The sequence below is a fragment of the Monomorium pharaonis genome, chromosome 4 (assembly GCF_013373865.1).
Source record: "Monomorium pharaonis isolate MP-MQ-018 chromosome 4, ASM1337386v2, whole genome shotgun sequence".
NCBI classification, from domain to species: Eukaryota; Metazoa; Arthropoda; class Insecta; order Hymenoptera; family Formicidae; genus Monomorium; species Monomorium pharaonis.
Genome location: NC_050470.1, coordinates 2,003,839 through 2,021,692, shown reverse-complemented (window position 1 = coordinate 2,021,692; position 17,854 = coordinate 2,003,839).

Sequence of the window (17,854 nt, the reverse complement as noted above, 5' to 3'; positions counted from 1 at the left end):
TTCTGGTTTGACTACGCGCTTCCGCGTTTATTTCGAGACGAAAGAAAAAATGAATCGAAGTTGAAAAGGCATTTCTAATTGTTAACTTTCGGAACTTGCAAGCGATAAAAAACGTAAGCAACATTTATGTCGAAGAACAACAGGAAGTTCTATATTGTTTATTATTTAACGCATAAATTAATATAATTATTGCTGTGCTTGTGTTTATCGTGTAACTTTACAAGCGCGCGTATGCACAAGCGATGTTAATAATAAAGTTTCTCCTTTTGTCGCTTCTTGTCGGCGGCCGTGACACTCTTGAACTGAACAAGTTACAAAAAAAAAATTCACCTCTGCGTGGAGACCTTCGTGGTACATTCTTGCCGTTACTTACATTCTCTTCCTTCTCGCTGGCATCGTCGAAGCGTGAAAATTGCAACGTGACGTGAAAATGTTCCTTTTCAACCGGAAAGCCGCCAGTCGCGTCCGTTCGTACGATAACTTGCAGAATGGCTTCCTAACGAAGACACAATATCGGCCAATTATGTACCACAAGATGCAAATTTGCATCGCTAATGGTGTGCACAAAGAGCAATGGATTTCTTGCGATGGTCGAGCTACCGGCAACTTCTTCGGAATCTTCCTATGCTTTTAAACGTATGCGTTTAACGAATGAAATATTATTATTAATTATAAATTGTAAATACGTGACGGAGTATAAGTTAACAAATTATTTGTTTGATATCGCACGCATTTACCTTTCGTAATTATTGTAATAGTACAAATTACCGGAGTTATTTTATTGAATTTCCCTAGTAGAAAATGAAACTTTCAAGTTTCAAAGAAAAATAGATTTCAAGTTTTATAAATTACAATCTTTTTTTTCTCCGTTTTGATATAACAAAGTAAGGCTGATGTTTTCTAATAATAATTATGCACATTTATAAGGTCAAATTGTCAATAAAAATTATAAATTTTCATGATACTATAATCCGAATAATATTGGAAATAAGGTCGTTCATCTCGACACTCATTTAGTTATATACGCATCAAAGTTAAACTCCCGCACGTTTTAAAATACAACAATTAAAGACGTTGCGAATAGTATACATTGATAGCCTATTGATAAGAGGGTTTACCCAGATGTATGGTAGCCGTGTGGTATCATCGCGACACGCCGCTTGTGCTTTGCAACCGGCAGCACCTGCAAAAATATATATGATAAATAACGTGATAAGTGGTTTTTATCAAGTAACTTCCTGTGAAGGCGTGGATATGAACCGTTGTGAAGCTTTACTATCGTGCGTTTCGCACTTTGTATTTTACACTTAAAACTACTAGAATAATGTGCTTTCGAGCCTCATCAGCATTTTCATTTATTAATTTTTTAATGATTTTTAGTACTAACTTTATTATTAATTTACATAAATTAACAATTTAATTTTTTAGATCTGAGGTTTGATTTCTAAAGTATTATTTTTGCAGAAAAATTTTTACCACATTGGGGAGAACCGGGTAATGAACATATATTATTACCATGATATTAAAGAAAAAACGGTTAAATGTTTATGTAAACTGTGAACATATATCTTTGTCTTGTCTTACTAACGGATGCGCTAGCTTGGTATATCGCCTGCCATTGTGCAGATTACGATTCTAGGACACCATAATTCCACGTTAAGGCCCACGCGCTTTTCACCGCTCTCGCGTGGCGATCGCAATTTTTGCGTTTCATTCATTAGCTGACTAGGTACCGCTACGTTGGTTAATGAGCGGCAATTACCGAATATGCAACGTCGATCATCGCGATCGTCGGGCAAGGTCGGCAATTAGTTGTCGGCAGTAATCTCTTGTAAAGGTCTCAGATTCAATCATTTACGCCACATAATAAAAGGACACTAATATATTCTGACACTATAAATGGGCTTTCTTGAATGGATTTGAGAAAATTGTACTTCTCTAAAGTCTAAAAGGTCTTCGATAATCTTCATACAACTGCAAACACAGTCGAGATAGTAAACTTACAATGTTAATCACGGAAGAGCCAGTGAATGGAGTATACGTTGCGAAAGCGGTAAATTTTTCATCTCCCGTTGCATGCGGACAAGCGGAGAAATCTGCCGACGACTTAATTCGCGCTTGTCAATCAAAAGTTAGTAACGATAGGCAGTCGGAGAAAATAAGAACGGTCCGACCTGGGTCTCGGCTTGACATACGGTTTCCTGATTTTCGTGGCAATTTACCGCAATTTGTCGCCCACGCGCACACCAAATGCAAAGCGCACGTAGGTCGTATAATGCAGACGCGCGCCTCTTTATAACGCATCGCCCGGCTGGAGTTCGTTTAAGCTACAAATCAGACAGATTCGCGCTTCGCTCGTGGGCGAATGATCGGAGCGGTCTCGATATGGATCGCGGCTCCGCTTTCCTGCTAATGAGTCGCTCGTATATAAGGTGAATCACGAGGCGGCCGCGATACTTCGGGAGCCGGTCGTAAAAGTCATCCTTAGCAAAAAGGTTACCGCGAACACACGTCCGATTCCTGACATGCGTTATGAATAGTACGGTTCTTTTATGGTTCGCAAAGTACAAAGAGTTATCTACGTAAATTCGCGTAGAAATATGAAATATGAAATAATAGATAGAACTTTTTAGATTTATAATAATAAGTTGAAAATTTTTAACCAACGTTTAATTAAATACAAGAAATAAGATATTTGTGTCAGTTCTCGGTTTTGACAGTTTTTGATGTCTAATAATATTCTTTGTGTGGATCTTTACAATCTCCCAATCTTTTCAAACTTATATATGTTATTTTATTTTTTAAAGTTTTTATAAGATATTTTTTTTTAATAAACATTGATCTAAATAAATGTATTTTATTTTCAGTAGAATTCAATACTTACTGATTTAAAATAGTTTTTATACTTTAGATATTAACTGTTGAAATTTCATTATTATACTGACGCTGATAAATCGATCGATTACTAATTCGATGATCAGATCCACGGTTTTCCAAGGAAGGTAAACCTTCTATGGAAGGTTGCGCTTGAACACGGCATGCGAGATATCTTGGTAGAACACGACTCGTATTCCCATTATCCAAGTCGCCTTGAACTTGATTCGGTCGTCGGCACATGCCGACGACATTGTAAAGACGTCGGACGAATCTGGCGAGGATAACCGATTCTTCGATCGATTCGAGGAAGATCGTTCGTTGACCGCAAAAAGTCGCCTTGATGAAAACTGAATGAACTGTCTACCGCTGGCGTTAAGACAGGCATTGTATCGACAATTGCTATTGCGAAACATGAAGAATGAAATAATCGAGAAAGCTTCTTTATTATTCAACCTGCCAAATTTCACAAAGAGCTATTGAATGACAATTAAAAATTAATTCAGGTTTTATCAGGGACGGGAGATTCTAGATTAAGTTATCTTTTATTGAAAGTACACGTGAACATAAAAATTTTGCGGTCTTTAAACATTAAATCAGTTTGTATGTACAATATGGTTACATGTAAGCTGATAGTATGCCGTTTTCGAAGCGCTATTAAGGTTTAAGGGTGCGTCTCGGTCGAGGGCTTTCGAGATTTAACGCGAATAAAGGCGCTCTAGGCACGCACTTAAAATTACCTCGGACGTTAAAACTGTAACAAATTAGTCGTCGGCGCGGCTGTACGACGTCGTTACATCGGCCTGCCCGCCTGTCATTATTCTCCCTTTCATCGTTTAGTCGCCGGTTAAGTTTCGTGCTCGCCGCTAAGGATGGACGCGCCTTCGCCTTGTCGGTGGCCGACCTGCATCCAAATGATTTTCAGAGCTCATACAACCGCCTCGGGCCCCGGAAAGATCAGTGCCAACTGTAAAATCAGGCCCGTGTCATTTAACTCTTAACTGCTTCGTGCTGAAATAATGTTATATATTTGTGTGATCTTGTGAACCAGGATCTCGCTGAATCCGTTAAACGTGCAAAATGTACAAATAGTGAGATTTTTTGTGAGCGTTACAGACTCGTAGCACTGTATTGAGGACTATTAAAATTATGAAACATTTATTGCAGACGTATTTTATACGTGTTACAAATTCAAAACATCATAAAATTTGCATTGACGAACATATATATTTGTTCTTTTAATAACTTTGTATATATAATGAATCTAATTAATAATATATATACTACAGTTTTTACAAGTAGTAAAATTTTGTACAGCATTATTATCTTGTTTTATTGAAAACAGTTATTAAGTTAACAAAATTTTTTTGTGATCATCTAGTAAAAATATTTCTTCCGTGTATTACGTACGGTTTATTTTTATGTTTAATGTTTAAATAATACACACACACACACACCCAATGCATGCAAAATATTTGCTGGTATTATTCGATTGGACATCTAGGTCTTTGAAATTCGAAACGATCATCATATTATTGCAGGATATGGCGAAACGAGTTGTGTCAGTGTGGTCCCTTGTTACCACAACAGAAATTGTTAGAACGAAACAACTAAATTGGCCGACTACCGTTTGGAGATTTCCTCAATCATTCCATCAACCATCATCATCAAGCTTGTCCACTCTCATGGACCAGATCAATCCCACGCGATCTCATCGAGTTGTCGCGCTGGGGACACCAAATTATTATGTTGTCATGGCGCAATTTTTAATATGCAGTCGCATGTCTTGACTTCTTTCAATCCAGCAATAAAAATATCGTGTAAATCGTAAAAAAAATTATAAAAATGCGTCCCAAAGGATGTTGCAGGATATTACTATTTGTTTTTTATTTAACAAATACACAGTAAAGACATCAAATTTATTTTATGCAACTTTCGTAAATTCTGGACAAATAATTTCGAAATATCATTGTCGAACGTTCGACTTTCGTGAATAGCAGGATGATTTCGTATTTGAAACGAGGAGCTCTCGCTCATTAATCTAATCGATAAAATCGCAAAGTAATCGATAGCCGCTCGCAGTCACGCTGCACTCGCGAACTCTAATACACACAAACATGTCTTTAAACGCAAGGAACTGTTACTTATGGTGTCGCTTATGACCAGTGGCGCAAAGGATGTGGTCTTGATTGCGTCTTTTCCATATACAGAATGATTCGAAAGGCAACCAAGAAGGTTATTAACAACGCGCATAAAGTCATATATTGACTTTTCGATGGCGTTCTAATTTCACTAACAGTACCATGTATTAATCAAACAATTTCAGAGGAAATTATTATTTATCGCCTTCTCGTCAGGGTAAACGCATGCAAAGGGAAATTAGATTTCTTCTCGTTCTGAGAAGACGGGGAACACTTTTCATCTGGAATTTTTTCAAGATGATCACGTAATTTACGCAAGACTTGTACGTTACGATTCTCTCTATCGCAATAACCGGCCACCTGGGCGATTATTATTCTCACGACAATATCCAATCTGAGTCGACGAGGTCTTGTTATGTTTTGCAAGAGGAAACACTTCGCCTTTGATGGTTTGCGAAATCGCAGCGTGATTGCAGGAATGAGGGTCGAGTGTTAACACCCTCGATGATCTCGACGAGAATTCTGAGTCTTTGGTTCAATGCACGGTGATCGATCCTTCGATTGATCTAACAGTCCGCATTGCGAAATCAGTCGTGATTTCACATCATTTTACTTGGGTATCTGTGAGATCGTAATTCCATAGTGCGAAAAAGGGCATGCAATACGGTATCGGGAATTGCAATTGAACCTTTCACGGTTAATATTTTCAAGGTACATTTTTCGCTTGATACAATAAAATCCGGAAAAATATATCTCGTCGAATTAACGAGTTGATCGGTGATTGTTACAAAATTAAAATCCCCTCCAAGTCTTCGATTATTATTGTCGCATGTATGCGTGTCACTTTTTCACCTAAAAGTATTCGGGATTAGAATTGACACGCTGCAGAAAACTGTTTATGGCGAAAATCGCTGTGAGAAGTGGTATGTAGGATTTTCCTGAAAAAGTACAACGTCTAATTTTGTTGTATCATATCCGCGGTGGACCGGTCCGTGCAACTTTCGATGATTACGTTGTAGCTATGATTAACGAGTAGCTTTCGGTCCGCGTGTATCTCATTAATCGTCCAACGTGCACGGAAGTTACGAACTTACCGGTCATTACCGGGGGACATAGTAACCAAGTGGCTAATGCGGAATCCTTGAGGTGATTAATGCCGCGGTCGTGCTATTACCCGCTACGATGATGCAGATGCACTCTTGTATGTGCAATGTGGACCTCCGCGTGCGCGATGGCACACTTTCTTGTTACGAGACTGCATTAGCCGCATCGTTGCCTTATTCCTTTGCCATTATTTGCAAAGTTAGAAGGAGGTTGAATATTATTATACAAGCTCTTGTGAAAATATTAATATCAAGAAATAAATCTTTACGAATAAGAAGAAGTACAAACCGTTACATGCATAATGCCACGAATTGAAGATTTATTCGTCCACGTCGAGCTTAATATTCAAGTGATTTTCGAAACAATGCTGTTCTTGGCGGCAGCAGGAAAAAGTTCAGCGTAAATTACTGATTCGCAAAGAACGCGAATTCGCCGCACGAAATAATAATACAGTAGGACGATCCTGAAATCGTGATCGAAGGGCAAAACGTCTTACCCCTCGATCGAGAGAACGGCGGACGAGCGGCATTTACTTTCGCTCGCCTGTTGGCGTCCATGGAAAGCAACGGAAGTCGAAGAAGCGGCGGCAAGTTTTTGTAGAATTGTCCGACGCATAAACGAGTGCAAAATATTTTCTCCGAGCTCTGAGCCGAAGCGACCGGTGAATGATTCCACTCGCGAATGCCGGCAGCGCCGTTTTGTTGGGGAGACGCGCGGCAATAAATCTTCTCCGGCGCGAAAATTCTGCGATTCTAGAAGCTCGGCTATCCACGTGGGCACACGTACGCGATCCCATCGGCAGTGTGTCCATTAAGTCTCGTCGGCGTGTGGGCACGCGTACGCTCACCCACGCGCATGCGTTCGCACCAGCGATCTTCGTCAGTCTCGCGATGCCATAATAGCAATAGACGGAAATTAAAGCTAAAGGTTTCACACATTTTTGCATTCGTCACAACATTATCAGACTCTCTTTTTATCTCTCGCTCTCTTTGCGATTTGATTTATTCCAGAATTAAACTGTTGATATAAACAATGCTTACACATTGCATTGTTTCGTGAGTCGCTTTATTCGAGTTGCATAACATCGAAACTTATATGCTCATGCCTCTGTATGTAAACTGCATCACAATATTGACATAATGGATCTGGTTGTCTCGGTTTGGTTACTCATCGCTCGACCATTGCGGGATTTCACGCTTATCGTATTTGTTCTATCCGATGCTTCCGATTCTCTCCTCCGCCACTGCGGCTCGATTGAACGCCAGTTACACCGCCTATCAATCCCCGCACTTTGCTCTTTGATAAGACCGCTTTGCACTATTTCGCGACCAATGACAACGAACACCGCTCGGCTCGGAGTTTAACATGCATTGCCGATCCCCGATATTAATCGCGGATAGTGAATTATTGACGGGTGATCATAACCCGCGTATCGCGGGCAACGCGCGGATGAAAGACCGGATTGTTGACGCCCGTTATTGCGACTGTCTTCTAAGGTCCGAGCCGCGTGTCAAATGCATGTGATTCGATTGGAATGCGGGCAAATTAATGGCGACAATTTCCTTGACGACGGGTACATGCGCTTGCTCCAATTTCGTACGAGATATGTGTGATTCAGGATTTTTTGAGAATTTTTTTTTTTTAATTGAATTTAATTTCTTTGTTTGAATTTGAGTGGAATGGAATCGACAAAATTTTATTTGAATAACTGAATCAAATTAAATCCAATCGAATCGTTAAAACACAATTTATAATTCACAACACAATTATTATTAGGTTGAATATTATAGAATTATAGCTGATAAGAGATATTTTTGTATTAAAAAGAAGAACATGATATAAAATTATATGATTTTATTAAATTTAATATATGCAATTCGTATTCGATAGAGACTCAAATCCGATTTGATTAGTTCGCACATCTCAATAATGATCATTTCGGATATTTCTTAGAATGCTTATCGCGCTGCAATCTCACTAATTTACCAGATTAAAACCTGATTTTTTCCCCCGACGTTAACGACGTCACTCAGTCTCATCTCGCGTGTCGCGAGAAAATTAAAATTGTTGCGTGACTTAATAGGCCGTACGTTTGCACGGCAAAGAAATAGGTCATAGCGATTCTGTAGATTACGAAAATGTTCGAATTTCCCGACTTAATGTTATGTTTAGTTATTACCCTCAATGAGCGACATTCACTCGCCTTCGGACAGGTTCCTTACAAGTCATAAAGAGTTCGCTGGCCCCTCGGCTTGAGTGTCGCTCAAGCGGTGCATCAGGATGAATCACCCAGGATCGGATTAAGAAATCTATGGCAGGATAATCATGTCGCTATAAAATCACATATCTATAGATCTTTCAAAATCAAACTTAATTTTTTTTAAACTTAATAAGTATATATAAGAGTAATAAATATGTTTAATAAAATGGTTTTTCAGTTATATATAAAAGATTTATGCAAAGAAAATTTAATATGCCGATCATATAAGCACAAAATTACGTTATGAAATTTGTACTAGTAGACAACTAGTAGGCGAGATAGAAGAGATTATACTAGTATCGCATGTATGTCATCTCTATTCCATCTCCGCCTTTATTATATTATTCCATTCAGCAGAAATGACTAAGTCTGATGGTCATTTAGACTTAGCAAACTCATAAACTCGATCTCAATAAAATCTCAATAAAATCATGAACAAGATCTTATATTTGTTTGATATAAATGAAGCAAAGTGACGAAAACTTATTTTTCACTCGTATTTTTTAACTCAGATAAATTATTTTATTGCAGAAGAGAAGATGACCCACCATTTACATTTTGTATAATAACTTTGTTAACGATTAATATTTTAAACTTCCACTCAGGCGTACATATATTTGTAACAATACGCTTAAGTTTAAAATGAATGAGACAATATAATACAATTCAACGCTAAAATATATATTAAAATAAAAAGTTTCAAAATACTTAAAAGTAGAAATGTTTATAATAAATGTTAATTGTTGTGTATTAGCATACTAACGTCACTGCAACGTAACTACAATTTATTAAATAAATGGTGTATTTTATAAGTAGTTACAAGAATTCACCTAATTATAAATAATACTATGAGTAATATTTTTTCTATGAATGCTATATAATAAAATGATGAGTAGAGCAAAATAAGAATTATATTATATATACATTAATCCGTCCCTGGAATTGCCTGGGCGAAGGCTGTTTTATTATGCAAATACGCGGTGGTTTCGCATGAGCCACGTTACGAGGATACTAAATGCACTCGGTAGATACACACGTTGGCGAAGATGCGTTTGTATCGTCAACGAGTCGATCGCAAGATTTGAAGCTATATCTCGGGTCATAACGTAATTTTCGATAAATTGCAAATTATGATAAATTACATATTATTATAAATTGCATATTATTATATATTAAGAAATAAATTAAAAGAATATTTTATTCACGCTAATAATTTGTGTGCATTAACTGCAATATGCAATTTATTGAAAAATCATAAGGATATTGGCGTAGTAAAAACAAAATTGCTGAGATCCATTTGTGCTGATAGAATTATCTGTGTTATAATTTTATTATAACTGTCAAATCGATATTATTTTCAAAGTTTTACATATTCATAGATTGTCAGAATTTTCAATCTAAGATAATAATTAAAATACATTTTAAAGAAAAAATTCTAAAAATGTGTGAAACAAAATACTTCAGCGCGGATATTGAATAAACGACATACTAACTTCTCACACATTTGCAATTAAATTAAATATACTTATCAAAGCTACGCATATCAATAGACTTAAATGTGCGAAGGAAGTACCACTAATCTGCACTGTTTGTATTTAATTATCATTACTGTCGTCGTTGTAAACGATATGCATCCCGCGAATGCAATGCAATCCGGTGCTACGGTACTTATTTGAGTATTGACACGTATCGGTGTAAACCCAGCCAATCGATACGTGGCATCGCGCGTTTTATGGCACACGCCACGCCACGTGAATAATATTAAATGCACTTTGTGAATACTAATGCCGATGGCGTGAGTCATCGCCCCGCGACGATCTCGCGGATTCCTCGCTTTCACACATAGCTGGACCGCCTCTGATCGACGTACTTTAACGTTCATCGAGGGCTGACGTTCTTCGACAGGTTCCTAAGTACTGAGAAATACTCGAGGTATGCGAGGAATGGCCGATAAGCGACAAAGCATAAATGTATATAGATAATATTATAAGTACTTTTTATCACGCCCTTTGCAAAAATATTTTCTCAGTTTCGCGGGAGACTGCAATTTAATAAGTAAAAAGTGAAGCAGAACGGAATCGGTTATACCTTTCTATAATTTTCGATAGGAAAACAAATTTATTCGCCGATGCGTTTTCTCGCTTGGGGTCCAAATAAGTTATTCGATATAACGCAAACTTAATCGACCTATCATTGAGAAAGCGTCAACAACCCGAAGACGTCGAAATTCGCTCTTCGGGGACAGGCTTAAGCGCTAATGCAGCGATGCCGCGAATTACGTTCGTGCAACAAGTGCACAGCGGTTCTCTCGTCGCCGACATCATTGCTATTGGCATACCTACTTACTTGTGTTCGAGTCTTGACACATCGTGGCAGGCAAGAGAGGCAATTTCCGTACTCTTCGAAATCTCTTTGTCGAGTCCCGGAATGACAATGGCGCGCGTGGGCGCCAATGACGGAGTTGTTTCTCCGAAGGTGTTTAGAAATCCAAGGCGGGGGGGGGGGGAGGCGAACAGTACTGGACCATTGTCTCACTGGACCGTTGTATTGGTGACGAAGCAACTGCGGCAATTCCCTTGCTACGATGTGCTTGTTGCACAACTCCCGACGAAAAAAGCGCAGGGAGCATAAAAAGACGCGGGGTTGAGACTCACTGTAGATCCTTAATACGAGGGAAGCCACTTTCTGCATCATCGGCAGTCGTAACGATAAAATCGCGTTCTTTACGAGGACTCACGAAAAAGTCCTGGGTGATCTTCGCGCTTGTTCCGACTAAGTAATCGCGATAAATTCCGTCACAAAATCGCGGGCCAATCTGCGCTTACCTGCACGGAGTTTCGCCTCCGGCGTGACCACGCTAAGCGAAGTTTTGAGCGCCGTACTTAGGGGATTATGTGAATCCCGAACGTTCGCGATTTAATTCCATTTTTCTCATATCTCTTTTTCTTCATCTTCTTATTCTACCTTTTTGCCTGAACTTTAAATGCTTGTTTCGGATAAGATAGCGAAGGACTCGAGAATCACAAAAAATTGTTTAATCCGTTTGAAAATTATGCTACACCGAAAAAAAGATACATAAAAATTTATATTAAAAAATTATATCTTCCATTTTTATGGACATATACTTATCTTTCTCTCAGTCTAATATGAGTAAACTATCTTACAATGAGTAATTATCCAATTTTCTATGTTGGATGTGACAAAACTGCAAGAATCAAAGGTAAAGGACTTTTTTGATGATAAGCAACAAAGAACTTCATCAAACGAAATTTTATTTTATTGCCATTCGCTGGGTCTCCGGCTGGGCCCGCCTTATAGAATTTCTACTAGATGAAAATAGTCGATACGTAACGTCCAGCGAGACATTTTATCGGAGTGACGCGAGAGCTGCGAGGCAGCCTATCGAGATAGTCCATCGAAAGGGGAGAATTAAACGGCGGCAAACCGCGACGATAGTCTATCAATATAGATCAGCACATAGTCGTGATTGCATATTATATCCGCGGCTATCGCTCCTTAACGATCGCGGAATCATTCCGTGGCTCATTGACAAGCACCATTGTCGAGCTCTCGTTGAACGATTCCGCTCTCGTTCCGCCGCGAGGTTTTCCCCGGCGCGGCTTGAAAGCGGACTGGTTTTTGTGGAGCGGCCAGCGTGCGCGGATCTCGTTAAATTCCATCTCGTTCTATCGGCGATCGGCGAGCGAGATCTCCGCGGATCTCCCTGCTCTGCGTTCTGCCTGCGCAACGTCGACGAGTGTACCTTCTCCACCGCCGCCGCGCCGTCCGTATAGGTATATCCCTCTGTGTAGGTATATCGCAGGTGTGGCTTGTGCGACAGGATGTGTCAACGCTTGTGGAAGCCGGTCACGTAGGTGCGTGCGCCGCGATTGTGGCCAGTGCATTAACCCTGCGAGGACGTAATGAACAAGACGACCTGTCGAAACCTCTTTCTTTCCTCCGACGATACCTCGGCCTTTCGGGTCCCCGCGAAAGGAGTTACGTACGATAAATCTGCCAACCGATACCGGAATGTACCTCGGCCGGTAGAAGGCCTCGTATGCCGGTATAACCACACGACGCCTGAAATTTGACACGAAATTTTGTTTGCAAACTTGACCTTGTTATTCACTTTCGGTTAATTAATACAAGCTTTCGTCCGTTAGAAAAAATTTAGATAATTTTGCATTTGTTGCAACTATTAACAATAAATATAGCGCTAATGATGATTTATTAGTAATCATAATTGAATACTTTTACGATGATTATGATTAATGTAGTGCAATTTGTGTGATTTGTATGATGCATATAATTTAGTCATAATGATAACTGTAACGAGTCATTGTGAGAGGAAATCTTCCCACGCTGAGTTCTTGGATTATTTTAACGACATCGCCGTATATATCTCACCAATTTTTTTATCCATTGAATTCATAACTTGCCACGCTTCTGTTTCCGTCGGAGCGAGGAGCGAATTTACGAATCGACGACAGTAGCTTATGAATGAAGCCAATTCGTTTATGGGCGCGGACGAGGCGGATTCGAACGCACACACCACCGTTCTGGGTTTCCCTTAAATGCCTCCGAGCAAGTGGTCGCAAGATCTACGGCAGCTTTAAGCGACTCGAAGGTGCGAAGGTGCGAAGATACAAATTGCGAGCTCGCGGAGAAAGAAACGACGGCGGCCGCGATGATCGAGGGCTTTATTATGCGCTTCATTTGTCGTCTGTGAAAACCGATCGGCCGAAGTTTGTCCACGACATGGCGTTACATCAGCAGAGAGCCCCCTATTAAAAGCGGGAGCGATTAATTAATCTAGCCTCGCAAATACGAATTTTAATTGGTAAAACGCGTGCTCAAGGCCGACAATTAATTTGCGGATTTAAATACGGCGCGCCTGGGGGCGTTAAAACGAGACGAGAGATTACGAAATGAATTTAAGAGGGAGCGGAGGAGATGGCGCGGCGACTACCCGTGGGGGTTACAGAGACGAGACGAGACGAGATTCGAGTTCTGAGACCAATTCCGTCGCGAACACTTTGTGCAATTCGTCACGGCGCTACGACGACGGAACGTTAACCTTCCCACGACTAGAGCACAAGCTTTCCTTAATGGCTACCCTTTCTAAGAAGCCGATCTAATTTGGTTCTCGGTGTTACGATAATAGAACTGACGCCACATCTGTAACATACCTATATTGCACTTGAATTTATACGCTGCTGCAAATTTGATAATTTGTTTGGGCAACTAATTAATTTAGTCTCAGACTAGAATTATTACCTTTTCAGTTACGAACTATATTGGAACTGACTTTATTCTATTTATGTTAATAAATTTTATTAATAAATTGAAATAAGAAAGCGTGATTATGCATAATATTTACATGTAATGCATAATATAACCGAAACCTAATCAAATCTTCCTGATTCAAGTTGGTGTCTACTCGCTGGAGTCTGGAAGGAACTTAACGGTCGCGAAACGTCGCACGTGGCAGTCCCGTAGCGGTCATTTCCTGATTCCAGAATCGCGATACGAAATCGTAAAGATCAATACAAACATTTCGAATGCCACTGTGGTGTTATGAACGAGTCCGTGACTAGTTGCGAAAAGCAGGAACGGAAATGTAATTTCTTAATGTTTCAAATTAATTACTATTTTGTTCAAATCAAATAAGAAAAAAATTTAAAGAACCACAATCTGAACGAAGCACGCTTTTTTTAAATATAACATATAGTTTACACAATCTTATATTAAAAACACAAATTTAAAAAATTATTAATTACTTCTGAACAAATTTATTTTACAGATTCTTTTAACGACTAAGCCTCTCAAGTTAGAATTATATTATTTTCTACGTCAATCCGTCCCTGGCTACAATGTTTCATAGCGACTTGGACTCATTCGAGCGACCCACTGGGACCACCTGGTCATGAGCCTGGGTCTTTAACGCGGACGTATATTGTACTCTAAAGATCGTGATTTCAGTGCTGGCTTTGTATGAAAATGTTAAGTTTCTCACAAAAGTAGAAGTAACTGACGTTTCGGTTTGTGTCTTTCGCTCAGACGTGATCACGCTACCACGTGTAATCGGCTGGAATCATATGTCTCCGAAGACCCGGATTCGTGACCTATAGGTCACAGCAAAACGGGGCATTACGTTTGTCTATGTGACAGATTTAGCGCTGGACGTGGCAGTGAGTTTCACTCGTTCGAGAAACGAGAGATGAAAAATGGCGTTATGAGTACGAAGTACAAGAAATTCGGTGTCATTAACGAAACATTTAAGGTGACAGTTATTTAATATTCTTTAGATAAAACAATTTTCATTAATTTGTGTAAATTTTACAAACAAACATTTTTTTTAATATCTGCCATATAAGCAGTAAATATTATAATTTTAAATAGAAATTATTATACATTTAATAAATCAATTGCCAATGTTGAAAAATAATTAAAAATGTTTACATATGTACATTTTTAACATATGTTTAGTGTATTAAATCTACTAAGAATACCACAATTTCAAGAAATTATTAAAAGAAGAGCTTAAAGAGTTATGGTAACTTTCGCTTTTTTTTTTAATATCAACAACAATTAAGAAAGTAATTTTACAGTAATTACAAAAAATGAAGAAGAAAAATCTTTTTCTGCAGTCTTATCAATATATGTATGCTTGTAAATCATCATTAAGATTCGATAAATTTTCTTATCTCTCGTAAGCAGAGATGGACAACCTATATAACAACATCTATTATTGCAATCACGAATATACAGCCATTCGCGCGAAGTGTCGTAAACCGCGTGTGATGGAATATAAGGCAAGCGAAATCTTACGACCGGATAACCACATAAAAGTCCGCGCGGCGATAAAGTTAAACGACGGAGGTAGACGTTCCTCGCAATATATCTAAACGCTTCTAAATCCTTTGATACGAGTCACCGTTCGACGCTAGGAGCTGATATTCATATTTTCCAGGGTTAGAGGGACGACTGATATATGCTTTTACATGTTGCTTAATATATTTTGTTACGGGCGTTTCTATTCGGTGTAATACCGATCGATGGAGGAAATGGCGGGCACATTTGTTTTCGCAACAAATCGAGACCACCTCTCTCGCCAGCCGGGAACATTAAACTCCCAAGCGTCGCTCGCATTGTATCATAAAGAGCATGATTTCAGTGCGATCGACCGTATTAACTCACTGCGGGTGACGAACCGTTTCGCGTCCATTCGAGCGCGAATGTTTTGATGAACGATAGCGCGACGCAATTATTTCATCCGCGAGTCCCGATCACATAAACGTGATTCACAACACGTGAAAAGAACTGCGCGTTAAAGCGTGAAGTAATTTCACAATCAAATAACTAGAGTATTAAAGAAAGTAGGCATATCGAGTTGAGATATTCTTTTGCGTAAAAAAATAAATTCCAATACAATTTTAAGAGGATGAAAAAATTACTTTTGAAAGTAAATACTTTTTTTTTAATTTAAATCATTCCGCATTATATAATCTTACTACATAGTTTATAAATATGATGTTGGTTTCAATCATTCTCAGTGCCTTGTATGAAAGCACTTTACATGCGATTTGAGAAATTTCTTATTAAACTCAAGAAATTGACTTGATTTATTAATATATAGCGCGCAAGCTGTAATTATATACTTTGCAATTACGCAGCAGTTTCGCTTTAACGTTGAATCGAGTTTTAATCGTAAACGCGCCGATACACAGTATTCTGATATTCTTATTTTTTCACGATCACGCGAGAGACTATAAGAAGTATTTGTCGGCCGGTAAATTGGCCGACATGCGAAGGAGCTCAGAACCGGCATTGGTTGCCGGGAATATTCAGCGCTCATTCAACAATGGACCACACTTCGCCGAGAAAAATCGCCACACACGAAGCCGTGTATCTTTTTACGAAGAGGAGAGGAGAAGAAAGAAGAGGCTGAAGAAACATTAACAAACAATGGTTCTGCTAGTTCTGCGTATGTGTGAGAAGTAACATTCGTTATGGACGAATGTCAGGAGACAACATTTTATATAAAGTATATTTCGTATACACATGTAGAAGAATGAGAAAAAAAAGATGAGGATGAAAAAAATAGAAACGACGGGAAGGCGTGTCTGTTGAGATGATTAGCGATTTGTTCTGACTCATCTTTTTCTCTACTGTATAGAAAGTTAAATCAGAATATTTTAACGATAAACATGCATAAATGAAGTATATTATTCTTCAATCATATTGATTGTGTATGAAGCTCTTGATTTTCGACTTTCTTTATACCTGACTTTATAACTAAATTTTGTATAATAATGAAATACGCGTCAGCTGTTAGAAGGACGTTCGCGGAGATATTCGCTACAAATAAAAAAAGATCCGCTGTCGCTGTAACATCTAAGCGTGTGGAAGAAGCACTTAATCATCCCACGGTACGCAATTATTCTAATGAAGGGACCAGACGCAGCTCACATACGAAGAGGAATCTTCGTTGACCGACGAAGAGCCAGAGGCGGCTTTGGACCCCCCGTGTTTTTTTAATATGGCACTTTACTTCGGGCGTTCTTCTCATACTTGTCACAGAAATAATGGCGAACTGTGTAAAATAATGTAAGCAACAGATCTCGCTTCTCTTTCTCTCTCTCTCTCTCTCTTTCCTAGAATACTTGTTTGTAAAATTCTCAATGTATGTATGTCTTCGTATATTTAATTATAATATCTTTACAGACAGAAATAATTTTGCAAATTAATCTAGTTATGATAAATATTTATTTTAAGCATTGGAAACGCAGAGTTTTCTTATATTCGCTTTGAGAAGGAACGTTGTGACGACTGCAATTACTTGGCTGACGCAGAAGCATTCCTTGCCATTAATTTCCGTAATACAAAGACGCATGCATCCTCCTCTGCTTCTGTTATTCTTCTTTCTCTCCCATATTCTTCTTCTCATCTTTCTCCACAGCTGTTTACGCGGTATTTGTCGCATTGTTGGCTGTCGTTTCGTTTCCGCGATAATTGCGACAACGAGGTGCCCACTTGACTCGTGCCACCGGGCCCTTAAACCGTGGCCTCACTCCAATGCCCTTCCGCTTTAGTGGTTCTGCGTGCTTGACAATTGTGGGAAATGTCACTATTCTCTTGAAAACAAGAGAATTATGAGAACATTTATGCGAATGAATGGAAAAATTAAAATGAAAAGAGAGAAGGAGACAGAGGCGGAATATAAAAGACAAGTCCGGAGAGACAATCCATATTTCATATTAATGTAATTCGAATCGTAAACACCATGGCAAGTTACGTATTTATTTTTACGATTACTGAATGTAAAAAAGATCTGCAAAATCTGACTTTATTTTTGGTATTCAAATGTCGTTTTCGTTTTTCTGCAATTTGATATAAAAAGAAAGAGTTAAATGGCGGGAAACACTCTCGGGTATCGTCAAGATAAAGAAGAAGAGGGTGATAGAGTGGG